The sequence below is a fragment of the Coffea eugenioides genome, chromosome 5 (assembly GCF_003713205.1).
Source record: "Coffea eugenioides isolate CCC68of chromosome 5, Ceug_1.0, whole genome shotgun sequence".
Taxonomy (NCBI): Eukaryota; Viridiplantae; Streptophyta; class Magnoliopsida; order Gentianales; family Rubiaceae; genus Coffea; species Coffea eugenioides.
Genome location: NC_040039.1, coordinates 30281595 through 30294814, shown reverse-complemented (window position 1 = coordinate 30294814; position 13220 = coordinate 30281595).

The window sequence follows — 13220 nt, the reverse complement described above, 5'->3', positions numbered from 1 at the left end:
GGGAATTCATTAATTGGGCCTTAATTATTAATAATCGAGGCTCAAGAGTAAAGTTTTAAAGTCTAAAGAGAGAGACTAATATTTTCCATGAAATCGAGTTCAAAATGTTCAATCGGTATCGAGAAAAGAAGGCAAGTTTCCAAAATCTCATTTTCTAAGAAATTGACAAATTTCAGCTTTGGGTGTCAATTTTAGAAAAATTGTATCTTGCACTATGTAGGTCGAAAATTGGAAAGCTTGATACCGTTGGAAACTTCTTCAAAAGCGCTAAAAGTTCCTAGAAGATACTTTTCCATGATTCCAAACAGAAGGTATTCAAAAATTGACTCAAAGTTGCTGCTTGGGACCATTTAGACAGTTTCGGGGTTGGTTTTTGACCATCTTTGAAAATCCGGCAAAATTCATACAATACGAACTAACCTCCGAAATTTAGAACTCAATTTGATAGGTGATTTACATCAAGAATTTCGAAATAACAAGTCCCAAGTCATTGTTAGTTACAAATCTGTCCAAGTGGAAAATTCTATCACTGTAGCTGTTTCAAACTTTGGCCACAACTCACTCAATTCAACTTGGAATTGGGCGTGGTTGATGGCGTTGGAAAGCTCTCTCATAAATCTGAATTGTCTCAGAAGAAACCATTTTCAAATTCCATTCACAAACAGCTCGTTTTTTAGCATGAAGATACAAGTCCTGTCCTGTCTCCTGGAGAGAAACGAAACAGGACAGTGATTTTCAATCGAATGGTGTTGCTCACTCAAGTGGAACTAGAATGTGAATTTGGTACCAATGGAAAGCTGGGAATGTCTAGTTTCAAATGCCACTGACGGCACTCAATTTCGACATCGGAGTAAAGAGTTATAGCCGATACAAGATGACTGCCTGGGCAATACGGGATTCATTTTCCAGTTTTGCTAACTTTGGAAATCAACTCATTTAACCAACCAAATCATGTTATTTTTCAATGAAATTTTGTACACACTCACAATAACATGTAAACAATATAATCAAGTCATTAGAACCTCAAAATTGTGCACAAAAATGGTCGGACAAGGCAGGGGTAAAACGGTCACTTTTGCTCCAAGCACCTCCTATGATTTTCTACCAACAATACAACATTAATCCACTAATTTAAGCACTAAACCACCATTAAATCCATCATCAAGCATGAGATCAGTCCTCAAGACAAAGGTGGGAGTTCATAGAGCCCACCCATTTCATTTTACACCATAAACAAGCTACCCAAATGCAAATACTACCTTATACATGCAAGATGATCTTCATAAAGCAAGATTTAAGTGTTGGATTAACACCTACTTGATTAGAGGATGAAGGCAGAAATTTCGGCCCCTTAGATGCTCAAGAAAACCATGGATAGCAGCTCCTTTTCTTAGCTCAATGGGATCTCTAAATGTTTAGTTAAGTGTAGTTCGAATTTGGAGTGAATTGGAAGAGGTTTGATGAAGATTTGATGAAGGAAAAATGAAGAACTTGGTCTTGTTTTTCCTTGGAGTTGCACGGCTGGAATGAAGAAGGAAAAGAAGAGTTGCACGGCTGTTTGAGGTGATAAAGTGGAGGGTTTTGATCTGGTGTAATGCACCCATGTGAAACTAAAATGTGTGGCTCTCATTGATTCAAAGGTTAACTCTTTTTCCCGCGCGTTTCGTGTTCGATTCCTCTCGAATTTGTTTCACTGGTGCACTAAACCTCTAATGCACTTATATTCATATAAATATTATTCACTCTCAATCGTCCCAAAATAAGGGTCTAAAGTTCCTGAATTTAAATCGCGCGTGTGAAAACGCGTATCTCCAATTTAAGCGCGATAACGCGAAACTTTCGAGAAATTCTTATAACGATAGTACTAATAACTATCACTTGAGTATTTAAACATTAAAATACCGAATTTAGGTCCATTGTACATGTCTCCAATATTCCAAACTTATTGTACTCTCAAGCGGATAAAATCTCCAAGCACTATTCACTATTTTTACTAAACGCGCTCCAGGAAATTAATTCGTGAAATGAGTTACTTTAAAAATATAACGAAGTTATATTACCATGCATTTAGGTCTAATAAGACTAGAAAATATTCCTCGAGGCAAATATCCAATTAAATAATTTATTAAGCCACTAATTAGGCTAAAAAATAATAGTTTTTACGAGTCCTCACAACCTCCCCTCCTTAAAAGAATTTCGTCCTCGAAATTCATACCTTCTGTAATCTCAGACAACTCTGAACCATGTGGTGTGTTCATGTCATGCGTTCTTTCTGATGCCATTGGTCGGTTTCTCCTTCCATTGACTTGTCGAGGGATAGTTCCATTTCCTTGTTGAGCAGTAGTTTCTCGTGGATACCTCCTTGGACAGTCATGAACTTTATGGTTGGTACTCCCACACCCCATACACTTTCGTCCCTTTAGCCAACAGTTTTCTTCAGTGTGATTCGTCCTTCCACAATATCCACAAGTCGGACGAGGTGTTGTGACCTGACTTGCTTGCGAGGTTTTCTTTGATCGTGTCTGTCCTACTGAAGTTCCTCGCGATATAGTTCCTTTTGGTTCATTTATCATGAGTGGTGCAGGAAGTAACAGTCCTACTCCATCCACTTCCTTTCTAACTTTGGGTGGTGGTCCATTTTCTCCTAGTGTACTGTCAGATGTATCTCTTTTCCTTACTTGAAAAGCTCTCAGTTGAGATTTTGTGCTTTCTACCCTTTGCGCTTTTTCGAGAGCGTCACTAAATGTTTCAACCTGTGCTGCGGCAAGGGCATCTTGGATTTCCAAATCTAATCCTTGGATAAACCGTCTTATTTTCTTCCGTTCAGTAGCCACCAATTCTGGGGCATATGTAGATAACTTTGTGAATCGAGTTTCGTACTCAGCCACACTCGAAGTTCCTTGACGAAGATTTATAAAATCATCTTCTCTCTTTTCTTGGACAAGTGGAGGAAGAAATTTCTCATTAAACTCTCTTACAAAGTTTATCCAAGTCTTTGGAGTTTGATCTTTTTCCCACTTATTTCTTATAACATTCCACCATGCTCGGGCTGCTCCTTCAAGTTGAAATACAGCAAAGGTGACTTGTCTTTCTTCTGTGTAATCCAAGGCATCGAATATATTTCTTATATTCTCTAACCAATTCTCAGCCACCTCTGGATCAGGTCCTCCAGCAAACTTGGGCGGGAAAAATTTCTGAAACCGCTCTAAAGCTCGATCCTCCCCTATTTCTTGGTTTTCACGTTGGTTTCCTTGTCCAACACCTTGACCTTGTTGAGCTACTAAGAGCTCTAGGATATCCGTCATGCGAGTTAAAACTTGTCCCATCTGGTCATTTCCTCTCCCAGCACTTAGCTCAACGTTTTGATCAATATCGGACCCATTAGCTACTCTTTCATTTCGGGGTTGTCTAGGTTGACGTCCCTTTCGTTGTCCTCTAGTTTCCATGTTCACAACTAATCTATACGCACATGCATAACCCTCACACTTAGTTAAAATTGAACTATACTCATATACCAGTAGCAACATTTAAAAAGGATGAAGTCACTTACACAAATAACATTATCACTATGCAAGTAAACACAAACTAAAGTTCATTAAATCATAACACAAATTATGGCCAAGTAAAGTTCATACTAAGTCAAAGTCAATAACAAAAATAAACAAGTGATTATCACAAGTACATTCATTTCCAAGGCGCAAACTCTTAAGTTATACTCCCATCGTCTCACTATGAAAGATCACAAGTAGGGATCCACTAGATTAATTGAAACTAGATGATTCTCGTTCCCTAACATGCTCGATTTCAATCCCAACACAAGGATCTTTTGAGTTACGATAATTTCCATCTTCCACTCTTAATTATTGTACCATCTTAACCAAACAATTATTGGTTTCCTGTAACCATTCACATGAAATATCGATTCATTCTTATTCCCCAAAAATGGAGATATAAAGTCCTTATGGTTGCCCTCAACTCTCAAGTACTCGGGTACAAGAATCCGAAATAAGGTAATTCACAACTTGAGCCGGTCGGTCCCAAGAGTAAATCACCACATTCGAGATTCCTACCCAACATACATATCAAATTCCCTCCAATCATCAAGATAAAGGTTTTACAACCTATAACATTCATGATTCACAGCTTACATTTTTAGAAGGGCACTTAAACCTTTACTCAATCACATAGTAAGGACCATAACACCACTTGGTCCTATCTTGCTCCTTTGTAGAGACCACGTGAATTGGCTCTAAATTTCATCGCTACAAGCAATCATTTAACTTTCAGACCAGTCCCACAGTCCGGCATCCTAAACATTTAAGCCTAGGATACACTACAAAGATCTGAAGCCTAAGCTCTGATACCAACTGTGACGCCCCCACTTCACCCTAAGGCGAACCAAAGGGTATCCGCGGAACGCCTGCCCAGCTCTCGCCAGGACTCACTACAATCCATCATTCAAAAGCTCGAAATACTTTAAGTAACTTCAATACATAATTAAAGTACTTCAAATATCTCACACTTACAATTATGTAGCTTTCAAGCTTAAATACAACCCAACGGAAAAGGGTACAATAGCCATCCGTTATAATATAACTTAAAGTTTTCAAAAGAAAATAATCTAGTACTACTCACGAGCACCCTTGGTCTCGAACCCTGTAAAAGAAATCCACAACGTGGTATGAGCTAAACAGCCCAGTGAGATTCCAAGACACTCTAACAGTTCAAATAAATCAAGTAAGTTGGGCATATCATATGCATGGTTCAAGGTTACACAATGGCATGTTATCATTAGGTGATAATCATTGTACGGGTAATTTGAGACATTTATCATGGTATGAGACATTAGCATGTATAGTTCACGAGTGATTGGAGCTTATTACAGGCATAGCTCAGGATTTCATGTTGGCATTTTAGCACGAAACAATCATCATGATACCAGGTAAACATATACTGTAGGATACGGTGTTCCAGTGGAACTCTGTCGGTCATCTGCACCTTATGACTTCCGGATCCCCTCGGTTTGACTGGCCATCACCTTATCCCTCCAGTGGTAGTACTCGAGTATACCGAAACGGTGTCCCAAGGTTCCAACCTACCCGACCGAGCCCAGTCCTGGCTCGAGTAGGTTAGTAACGATGAGCAGGGCCCAATTCAGCTTAGAGCTTACAACATGCACAAGTAATCAAGTAATTCGGCAAAAGGTAAAATTCATCATTTGAGTAGGTCGAGTGAGGTAAAGTGCACACTCGCCTAACAATGATGGACAACTTCATATAACATGCGATTCATGATAATCAAGTGATCAAGTAAGTTGGTGATTACGTAAGCAGATAATCAAGTAAGCAAGTAGCCGAATAGATTAGAAAACGGTAAGTAAACATGGTTAACGGTAAACGGTTAACGGTGGTAATTACGGTTAATTGGTAGACATATGTCATTTTAATAGGCCACCATTGGCCGTTTTCACTTTTTCCACATAAGAGTCGAGGAGATTCACTCCAACCGACTTATGCTGTCATAGCATAATTAATCATTTAAACACATCATGTAGATATGCTCTCCAAGCATTTCATATCTAATATTTCAAGTAATCACATAAATATGCTCTTTAAGCATTTCATATCGAATAGTTCAAATATACATATTTCAGGTATTTCATGTCGAGTAATTCAAGTATACCTTATTCAGATATGCATGAGTGTGGTAAATACTTAACATATAGCACTTAACACTTAATAATCATGGGTTATGCATGTCATAAACTTATTCCAATTACGTATTCCTATATGGAACACTCACCTATAGCAACAAGAGAGTAATACTCAAACAAATGTCTAGACGTCCACTTCGAGTTCCTCTTGAAGGTTCCCTTGAGCGCCTGGGCAAATAACCATCAACTATTATACACTATCACTTAGAACCCCTACTTATCAAAGAAGGTTATACAATCTAAGGGGAATTCATTAATTGGGCCTTAATTATTAATAATCGAGGCTCAAGAGTAAAGTTTTAAAGTCTAAAGAGAGAGACTAATATTTTCCATGAAATCGAGTTCAAAATGTTCAATCGGTATCGAGAAAAGAAGGCAAGTTTCCAAAATCTCATTTTCTAAGAAATTGACAAATTTCAGCTTTGGGTGTCAATTTTAGAAAAATTGTATCTTGCACTATGTAGGTCGAAAATTGGAAAGCTTGATACCGTTGGAAACTTCTTCAAAAGCGCTAAAAGTTCCTAGAAGATACTTTTCCATGATTCCAAACAGAAGGTATTCAAAAATTGACTCAAAGTTGCTGCTTGGGACCATTTAGACAGTTTCGGGGTTGGTTTTTGACCATCTTTGAAAATCCGGCAAAATTCATACAATACGAACTAACCTCCGAAATTTAGAACTCAATTAGAGCTACAATCAAAGTTTAAAACAAAATAAACGGTACAAGAATTGAAGTTTTGAGCGCCAAGATATAGCAGCTCAAAGTTGGCTAAAAATTCCTCCTCGATCAAGAATTTCCAGATTTAAACATGAACTTTGGGACTTTGTTTGAACATCTAAACAGACTCGAAATGGCACCAAATTTGGTATGATTATACTACCATATAAGGGCTATTCCTCTGTCAAATTTCATAGAAAAATATGCACGGAAAGTCACTTAACGAAATCACTCAAGTTTCCAAATTTTTAAGGCAAAGCTGCCTCGTGTATGAAAATTTCCTTTTTCTAAACTTTTGACCAAGGGAAGATACCTAAAACATGTCTCGTTTATGATAATCAGGTCTAGCAAGAATTCAAAATACATTTGATAGGTGATTTACATCAAGAATTTCGAAATAACAAGTCCCAAGTCATTGTTAGTTACAAATCTGTCCAAGTGGAAAATTCTATCACTGTAGCTGTTTCAAATTTTGGCCACAACTCACTCAATTCAACTTGGAATTGGGAGTGGTTGATGGCGTTGGAAAGCTCTCTCATAAAGCTGAATTTTCTTAGAAGAAACCAGTTTCAAATTCCATTCACAAACAGCTCGTTTTTGAGCATGAAGATACAAGTCCTGTCCTGTCTCCTAGAGAGAAACGAAACAGGACAGTGATTTTCAATCGAATGGTGTTGCTCACTCAAGTGGAACTAGAATGTGCATTTGGTACCAATGGAAATATGGGAATGTCTAGTTTCAAATGCCACTGACGGCACTCAATTTCGACATCGGAGTAAAGAGTTATAGCCGATACAAGATGACTGCCTGGGCAATACGGGATTCATTTTCCAGTTTTGCTAACTTTGGAAATCAACTCATTTAACCAACCAAATCATGTTATTTTTCAATGAAATTTTGTACACACTCACAATAACATGTAAACAATATAATCAAGTCATTAGAACCTCAAAATTGTGCACAAAAATGGTCGGACAAGGCAGGGGTAAAACGGTCACTTTTGCTCCAAGCACCTCCTATGATTTTCTACCAACAATACAACATTAATCCACTAATTTAAGCACTAAACCACCATTAAATCCATCATCAAGCATGAGATCAGTCCTCAAGACAAAGGTGGGAGTTCATAGAGCCCACCCATTTCATTTTACACCATAAACAAGCTACCCAAATGCAAATACTACCTTATACATGCAAGATGATCTTCATAAAGCAAGATTTAAGTGTTGGATTAACACCTACTTGATTAGAGGATGAAGGCAGAAATTTCGGCCCCTTAGATGCTCAAGAAAACCATGGATAGCAGCTCCTTTTCTTAGCTCAATGGGATCTCTAAATGTTTAGTTAAGTGTAGTTCGAATTTGGAGTGAATTGGAAGAGGTTTGATGAAGATTTGATGAAGGAAAAATGAAGAACTTGGTCTTGTTTTTCCTTGGAGTTGCACGGCTGGAATGAAGAAGGAAAAGAAGAGTTGCACGGCTGTTTGAGGTGATAAAGTGGAGGGTTTTGATCTGGTGTAATGCACCCATGTGAAACTAAAATGTGTGGCTCTCATTGATTCAAAGGTTAACTCTTTTTCCCGCGCGTTTCGTGTTCGATTCCTCTCGAATTTGTTTCACTGGTGCACTAAACCTCTAATGCACTTATATTCATATAAATATTATTCACTCTCAATCGTCCCAAAATAAGGGTCTAAAGTTCCTGAATTTAAATCGCGCGTGTGAAAACGCGTATCTCCAATTTAAGCGCGATAACGCGAAACTTTCGAGAAATTCTTATAACGATAGTACTAATAACTATCACTTGAGTATTTAAACATTAAAATACCGAATTTAGGTCCATTGTACATGTCTCCAATATTCCAAACTTATTGTACTCTCAAGCGGATAAAATCTCCAAGCACTATTCACTATTTTTACTAAACGCGCTCCAGGAAATTAATTCGTGAAATGAGTTACTTTAAAAATATAACGAAGTTATATTACCATGCATTTAGGTCTAATAAGACTAGAAAATATTCCTCGAGGCAAATATCCAATTAAATAATTTATTAAGCCACTAATTAGGCTAAAAAATAATAGTTTTTACGAGTCCTCACAAATAGCATGCAACATTTTTTCGCGACTCAGACCTGCCTTTGGATTTGTCATTCTTATTGTGGGATCCTTTACTTTTACTTCTCTCTCTCTTCTTTCTTTCTTTTCTATCACCAGGGCCTGGGACTCATAGACAATTCTTTGTTCCTTCCTCCTGAACTCTTCATTCATTACGGCCTCTTTTGCAATAGCCATGGTCAACACACCATTCGAAACTAAATTATTGATGAAGACCACCATGGTTTCCCAACTATCCGGTAGTGAACTAAATAATAATAGAGCCTATACTTCATCATCCAAATTCAAATTTAATGTAGTTGCCTGGTTTATCAATCCCTGAAAATTACTCAGATGTTCAGTCATATCTTCCCCATCTTTATATCTCATCCGAGTAATCTGTTTCAGACAACTAGCCTTGTTCAAACCAGTCTTCCGTTCATACATACTTTCAAGCTTTTTTCATAATATATCAGCTCTGGTATCATTAGCAAAATGTTGAAAAATACTTTGACCAAGCCATTTTCTAATATTACCAACATTTTTCTTGTGCATAACAGTCCATTTTTCATCACTCATATCATTTGGTCTACCTTTATCCCCTAAAACAGGTTCAAACAAATCTCTACAATACAGGTAATCTTCTATTCTATGCTTCCAAATTGAATAATTAGTAGCATTCAATTTTATCATGCAACTACTATCCGAATCATCCATTTTTAACCAGTATAACTGAGCAGCCTAACCTGACTGCTCTAATAACCATTGTTGGGAAAGGGGTACTAGTGCAGGCACACAATATCAGAGTAAGTCCAGGATAAATAACTTGTTCCCCAAATGCTAGTTAAAATAGGAATAAACCAAATCACCAAATAATAATACCAGCAGTGATAATAAAATGCAAGAAAACACTACAAGAAAATTGGTCAACAGTGACAACTTTTCTCTGTGACGAAAAAAAGTTGTCACAAAAGTCTATCCTTTATTGACGACTTTCTAACTCGTCACAAACCTCTAATGGGAGCCAACTCATTTGTGACGACTTTTCTAAGTCGTCACTAGTAAATTCCCGCCAAGATTTAGCAAGAAGGCGGGAGTGTTTAGAACACACAATAGTGACGACATTAAGAACATCATCACTATTGCTTGGCCTATTTACGGACGACTTTTTTTTGTCGTCACTGATCACTAAAAAAAAGTTATTAGTGACAACATGTTTTAGTGATGACAATATTTCGTCACAAAAGGGGATTCTTTAGTCGCGACACCTAAAGTTGTCACAATTCCATCAAAGCAACTAAATGTTTATTGACGACAAGGAGAGTTGTCATAATTGCTCAAAGCAACAGAGTCTTCAGTGACGACCTAGAAAAATGTTGTCACTAAAATGATTTATTCAGTGACAACTTCTAATATCGTCACTGTCACTCTACTGATTCGGATTTAGTGACAAGAATTAATCGTCACTATTTAAAGTACTTATTTCTAAGTCACTTTCATTAATTCTACTGTGCCACCCTAACTTTTGCGATTTAGCCCCAAATGTTGTAAAAAATTCCATTAATTCCATTATGATACCTTAAGTTTTACAATTTAGCCCCATATGTAGTACACCGATTTCTTTAATTCTATTATTACTCCCTAACTTTTGTAATTTAGCCCCATATGTAATTCACCAATTTCATTAATTCTACTATGGCACTCTAACTTTTGCAATTTAACCCCCATATGTAATACACCAATTTTATTATTTCTATTATGGCACCCTAACTTTTACAATTTAGCCCCTATTTTTTTATTAGGAAATTGCGAATGGTATCTTGATAAACTATGCATAAATATTTTATAATTTTCTCAAACTTAAGTAATAATTTGTTATAAACTCTAAAGATATATCTTTCATTACAATAGTTATAAGGCAGGCAGGTCTTTTTATCAATGGAATAAGAAATTTATGTCAGATTTATCCTTTGTACTACATGCCAAGTAGTATTAGCAAAGGAATAACAAAGTACTACAAAGTAATTAACAAAATAGCCTTCAGGGAGTGTAGTTTATGGGCAAATGAGCATTATCTATTCAAAGTACCAACTTTTTATGGGCATTTTACTCTCAAACATATAATTTATGATAAATTTATAAATGTTTGTAAGTAAAATTCAAAAAGTGTTACACTGATTTCTTACAAAACGAAAACTGGCAGGTTATCTCTTCAACATAAATTAAATTTTTTTAAAAAAAGAAATGGCCCATAAAGTACCAACTCTTTGTGGGTTTCCTTTACATGAACAAATATTTTGCTCTTTATGGGCATTTCACTCTGAATCATTTAATTTATGTTAAATACATAAATGTTTGTAAGTAAATTTCAAAAAGTGTTGTACTAATATTTTTATGAAAGGGAAACTGGTAGGTTTTGTATTTAACATAAATTAAATATGTGAAAGCAAAAAAAAAAAAGAAATTACCCATAAATCTATATCTTGCAAATGTATTACAAGAAATTTGGTCATTAGTGCAACCAATTGTTATTCTGTTTTTGCTCTCTAATGATTTTTTTAACTATTAGGAACTCAAATTTTGTCATGTAAATTAATATTAGTGCAATAATTTGAAGTGAAATTAACCATTTGAAACAAATCATCTCTCCTTATTATAAAATAAAAAAAATTCTGGAGTTTTGGGCAAAAATAATGAAAAGAAAGATAAGTAAGTTGTAATTTAGTTCACAATTTTGAGAAAGTGATATCAATATTAATATGGGATCAACTGTTTGATGTCATAAAAAAATTACCTATTATGAATATTTTTACAAAAATATTTAAAAGTTGCAAGTAATAATATATTAGTAAAATGTTAATTCAAAACTAAAAAACTTGGGTTGAAATTTTCGTACGAGTAGGGGGGGAAATGTAAGGAATTGAAATTTCATTCAAAGTCAATAGTTTGAGGAGAAGCGCGGAATTGACTTGAACACTTAGTGAAACCAACAACTCGCGGTCATGTTTAGTCATTCACCGAACAAAAGGCTACCAGCCATGAGCCAACAGCCAACAAGCAACACTTAGAACCAAAAAACACACCACTGCTCCTCATCTCTGCCGAGAACCAAAAAACACACTGCTCATCTCTGCCGGAAACATCTCCTCGCCGAGAACCAAGAAACATCTCCTCGCCATCTGCTAATCGATCTTGGCTGGGAAATGATGAAATAGAAGACCACATTTAGCAGCAACTGTCTACAAAAAAAGGTATGCTGATTCTCTTTTGCCTCCCTAATTTTCCCCCAAATGGTTTGCCCCTAATTAATTTCCCCGTTTAGATTTAAATTCCATCCAGACTCGAGAATGATAAGTTTGATATTTTATCCAAAAACTTCGATAGAACTGAAATCTGAGTTAGGAAACGCTCGTCGTCAACTATAGCTGATCAATTAGCTTTAATTTGACACGTACATTTGGCAAAATTTTCTGCTTTTTGATCTAGAGACTGACAAAATAAAACCTTCCGCTGCTAAAAAAACTTAGTTGTTTGATTGGTTATTCATTGAAAACTTTACAAGATTTCGATCTGCTATATGTTTCTGTAGTATGATAAACAGATTATTTATGGGGTTTAAAATAGAAAGGTCAACTTTAGCTTCTCCAACTGCTATATATTTGCATCTCGCCTTGTGTGTGTGTGTGTGTTCCCCTTGTTTTGGCTAATTTCTTGGTATTCTGGTGCATTTCACTTTGTCATTCTTCTCAGTCTATTCTTGTTTAGAGGCTTGTGAAGTACTTGTTAAATGTTGTCGAGTCGAAGGAGGCAGGGACCTAGAAATTTGTTGTTAGTGATACTGATCGGAGGTGGCATGGCATGCTTACAATAACGCTGATAAATTGCAAGGAAGCTTGTGGATCCCTTGATACAGTCTCAAGTTTAGGACTTTTTTCAAGTGAATTGAGAGATAAAACCAGTACAACTGACCAAATATACTTGGCCATTACTATCCAGATTTATTCTTCACCTTTCTTTGTTCTATTTTATTGGTCTTCTGTAGGAAGTAATGCAAAGCATTCTAAGATGTCGTATTTCAGTTTCACATTTTTCATGGAAGTTCATCTGGTAGGTTTTAGAAAGACCGAGTAGTAATGTTCCCATTCGTAATTTTGATTTGTTGGGTAATGCGGAATATTAGTAGCAGCAGACTGCGGTTTTGCACACGGACTTGGATGGCATGGGTGCATTGTGAATTACGTGATGTTCTAGCACAAGTTATTGGATACGGAAGGTGGATGCCATAGCATTGATTTTGCAATTTGACTTCTTAGGGGAATGAATGGTGGTGATTTCAAGTCGTGCAAGCCACTTACTCTTCATGTATAGATTGAAACTTCTTTTTCAGCTTCTCGACTCAGAATAGCTTCTTCTTTAATTTACTTGCACATAAAACGAAACGATGCCATGAATTTGCTGGCAAATTGGAAAGTTATTTGGAACTTGTATGTATGCCTTTCAGACCTTGTGCCCTGCCCTGTATACGAGTTGGGCGCAAGGATAAAGGTTTCGCTTCCTAGTTATGATGCCTTTTCGTGCACCAGTCATCCCTCATGCTAACACAACGAAAGGGAAAACTTGTTTCCACCCCATTCTGCCCCCTAAACTCCCGCTTGGGTTATCCAGACTTCCCCTGCTACTGGTATCCGAAGTTACA